We start from the raw sequence: 4,623 nt of genomic DNA, 5'->3' as shown, positions 1-4,623 counted from the left end.
TGTTGTTGAAGTCCAGCTTTATTCCATGGTAATCAGACAGGATACAAAGGATTATTTCAGTCTTCTTGTATCTGTTGAAGCTTGCTTTGTGATCAACTATATGGTCTATTTTGGAGAAGGTTCCATGAGGTGCTGAGAAGAAGGTAAATTCTTTTGTGTTTGGGGGTAAAGATCTGTAAATGTCTGTGAGGTCCATTTGATTCATGACCTCTGTCAGAGATATTGTTTCTTTGTTTAATTTCTCTTTTGTTGACCTGTCCTTTGTTAAGAGTGGGGTGTTGAAGTCTCTTACTATTAATGTGTGGGAATCTATATGTGGTTTAAATTTTATCAATGTTTCTTTTACAAATGTGGGTGCTCTTGCATTTGGGGCATAGATGTTCAGTATTGTGATGTCTTCCTGGTGGAATTTTCCCTTGATGAGTATGAAGTGTCCTTCTCCATCTCTTTTTATTAATTTTGGTTGGAAGTCTATTTTATCAGATATTAGAATGGCTACTTCTGCTTGTTTCTTGGGTCCATTTGCTTGGAAAGTCGTCTTCCAACCTTTTACCCTCAGGTAATGTCTATCTTTGTGCCTTAGGTGTGTTTCTTGTATGCAACAGATTGCTGGGTTTTGTTTACGTATCCATTCTGTTAATATGTGTCTTTTTACTGGAGAGTTGAGTCCATTGATGTTGAGAGAGATTAATGACCAGTGGCTGTTAGATCCTTTGATTTTGATGTTGGCTGTGGTCATGAGGTTTTGTGCTTGGTTGCTTTTTGTTTTACTGTAGTAAAGTTAATTATTTCCTGTGTTTTCTTGACAGAAACTAATTTTCTTGGGTTGTATTTTCCCTTCCAGTGTCTTCTGTAATGCTGGATTTGTGTGTAGGTATTGTTGAAATTTGTTTTTGTCATTGAATATCTTGTTTTCTCCGTCTATGAGGACTGAGAGTTTTGCAGGGTATAGTAGCCTGGGCTGACATCTGTGTTCTCTTAGGGTCTGCATGATATCCGTCCAGGCCCTCTGGCTTTCATAGTCTCTGTTGAAAAGTCAGGTGTGATTCTAATGGATTTGCCGTTATATGTTACTTGGCGTTTTTTCCTTGCAGCTTTTAGTATTTTTTCTTTGTTCTATATACTTACTGTCTTGATTATTATGTGCCAGGAGGATTTTCTTTTCTGGTCAAATTTGTTGGGTGTTCTGTAGGCCTCATATATCCTTATTGGCTTCTCCTTTAACTTGGGGAAATTTTCTTCAATGATTTTGTTGAAAATATTTTCTGAGCCTTGGAGAAGGGAGTCTTCTGTTTTCCTCTATACCTATTATTCTTAGGTTTTGTCTTTTCATATTGTCTTGGATTTCTTGGACGGTCTGTGTCAGGAATTTTTTGTATTTAACATTTTCTTTGACAGATACATTGATTTCTTTCATTGTATCTTCTACACCTGAGATTCTGGTGCCCATAGTTCTATCTGAGGCGGTGAATCAGGCGTGCAGTCAGGGCTCTGTGCAGGCACCTGGGTCCCCGGCTCTGGCTCCGGGCTGGTTCCCGGGGCACCCGCGGAACCCGAGTCTTTTCCAGGGGATGTCTGGGTGACCTAAGGTCGGTCCCAATCGTTTCCTGCTCCGTGGGGTTATCTCTCGTCTGGAAAATCCAGTCTATGTTGTTGTGGGCCCACAGTTCAGTCTGGGACAGTGACCAGATCACGCTGGCGTGTAGCTCTGGGCTGGCGACCAAGCGCCTGGCGGAACCAGGATCTCTTCTGCGATTTAGCCGGGTGAGTTAAAGCTGATTGAATCCCCCACTGTGGGGTATCCTCTCACCTGTGAAACACAGTCACTTGTGTTTTATGGCCACGAGTTCTGATTGCTGGTCACTGTGACAATCCTGCTGTGCTGCTTCTCAGAATGAGAGTCCTCCTGGCGCCACCATCTTGCCCCTCCCCCATTCTCATTTTTTATTAATTACAGTTTATTCACTTTATATTCCAGTTGTAGCCCCCTTCCTCATTCCCTCCCAATCCCACCTTCACTCCCTCATCTCCTTCCATCCCCTCCTCAAGTACAGTGATCAGGGAGATCTTTCTCCCCTTCCCTGTGACCCTAGCTTATCATGTCTCATCAGGACCGGCTACAGTATCTTCCTCTGTGGCCTAGTAAGGATGCTCCTTACTCAGGGGGAGGTGATCAGTGAGACAGCCACTGAGTTCATGTCACCAATAACCCCTATTCCTATTATTGGGGAACCCATTTGGACACTGAGCTGCCATGGGCTACGTCTGTGCAGGGGTTCTAGGTTATATCCATGCATGGTCCTTGGTTGGAGTATCAGTCTCAGAAAAGGACCCTGGGCCCAGATTTCTTGGTTCTGTTGCCATGTTTCCTTGTGGAGCTTTACTTCCCTCAAGGTCTTCCTATATCCTATTCTTTCATAAGATTCCCTGCACTCTGCCTAAAGTTTGGCTATGAGTCTCAGCATCTGCTTTAATACCTTGCTGTGTAGAGTCTTTCAGAGTCATTCTGTGGTAGGCTCCTGTCCTGTTCCCTGTTTTCTCCCTCTTCCAATATCCAGTACCACTCTTTCTTTATCCATTCTTCGACTGAGTTCCATTTTCTATTATAAATAAAGATTCTATGAATATGTTAAACAAGTATCCTTGAGGTAGGATGGAGCATTCTTTGAGTATATGCTCAGAAGTGGTATATCTGAATCTTTTTTAAAATGTATTTATTTGCATGGACCTAGGGACATCTGAGAAGCCAGCAGGGAGAAAAATGTCACCTAACAAACACAGAATGTCATCTTTGCTTTAGTCCCTGGGCTAATAAAACAGATTACAGTGATAATAAAACACCAGTGATCTCAGGATTTTGAATGATGCAGACTTATGGGGATGGTGATGGGGTTGATGATCATGATGTGATAGATTTGGCATTGAAATTGTAGGAGAAGAGAGGAGACATTGAGAGAAACGGTGTTAAGGAACAGAAGAGGTGGGGTGGGCACTGCAATGGAGCAGTGCCTGCAGGAAGAAACAGCTTGGTCCTAAGAGATTTAAGATTGAAGCTAATCAGAGCAGCAGTGAGGAAAGCAAAGCAGAATTTTAAAAGTGTGGTGAACTGTAAGCAAATAAATGTTCTGAGCATATAGATTTCCTTGAAGAAATGAAGAGTTGCATCTGCCAGGGCTGGTACTTATTTTACAAACTTACAGGCAGCAAGAAAAGTCTATGTGATCACAGAGATCAAAGAAACTCCAGTATTCTTCCAGGTCTGTTCGATTCTCAGAATATACTATTTATATTTCCTTAGAAATATTTTCAGTGGCACATTTGTAACAGTTGTATCTTTTTTATTTTTATTAATTACAGTTTATTCACTTTGTATCCCGCCTATAGCTCCCTCCTCCCCTCCCGATCCCACCCTCCTTCCCCCTTCTCCACCATGTGCCTCCCAAAGTCCACTGATAGGGGAGGTCCTCCTCTCCTTCTTTCTGATCCTAGTCTATCAGGTCTCATCAGGAGTGGCTGCATTGTCTTCCTCTGTGTCCTGGTAAGGCTGCTCCCCCCACCCCAGGGGGAGGTGATCAAAGAGCAGGCCAATCAGTTCATATCAGAGACAGTTCACTGTTCCCATTACTGTGCAACCCACTTGGACACTGAACTGCCATGAGCTACATCCATGCAGAGGTTCTAGGTTATCTCCATAAATAGTCCTTGGTTGGAGTATCAGTCTTAGAAAAGACCCCTGTGCCCAGATTTTTTGGTTCTGTCGCTCTCCTTGTAGAGCTCCTGTCCTCTCCAGGTCTTCTATCTCCTCCTTCTTTCATAAGATTCCCTGAACCCTGGCTAGAAGTCTCAGCATCTGCTCTGATACCCTACAGAGGTCCATGCAAATGCCAACTCTGATGGTTCCCATGCCTTATGGTAACATTGTACACACATATCACATCTTTTCTCTCTGTCTTTGTTTGTTCACTGTTTTCTGATGTTAAACAACATCTCCAGTGTGCTCATGCTGATGTCCTCAGTACTGTTTATTAACTCTGACATAAAGTTAACACTCGGCAAATGCAAATTGACATGGATGACTATTTGGATAACAATTATTACCAGAGTTCCACTTTAGCAAAATTAAAACATAATGTTTTAGCTAATAAATACACAGAAACAAGTGTTATTTGTCTCTACATTATATCTGCACATCCTGAAATTATGAATTTATTGAGATCCTTAGTCCCATTATTTTTATCCAAAAACAAAGTATAGATTTCTGATTGAATGTTAAAATTATGTTCCTCTGTCTCTAAGCTATCATTTGTTTAAATACTGTCTGGAGGCAACACTTAAAGTCATAAAAGGAACTTCGGATGTGTTTTTAAAGATTAACTTCCAAATCAGGGACCCACTGTGAGTTCTTCTTGCTCAACATAATAATAGACTCTGCCTTATTGGGTCATTTGTTAGAATCATACCACTTAATTTGAGCAATGCTGTTCGTAGCTATTCCTCAGCCTCAGAGTGGTCTTTGTGTGGGTACCAAATTTCTCTTCGTCACCCCTACTTAACTCTCTGGCTTATTCCATATCCACACAACAGCTAACCTGGACACTTCCCACTCATTTCCATTCAGAACTG

Source organism: Psammomys obesus, unplaced genomic scaffold, assembly GCF_907164565.1.
Source record: "Psammomys obesus unplaced genomic scaffold, mPsaObe1.curated_primary_1811, whole genome shotgun sequence".
Taxonomy (NCBI): Eukaryota; Metazoa; Chordata; class Mammalia; order Rodentia; family Muridae; genus Psammomys; species Psammomys obesus.
The sequence above is the reverse complement of the archived record's forward strand: the minus strand, read 5'-3'. Positions refer to the sequence as shown.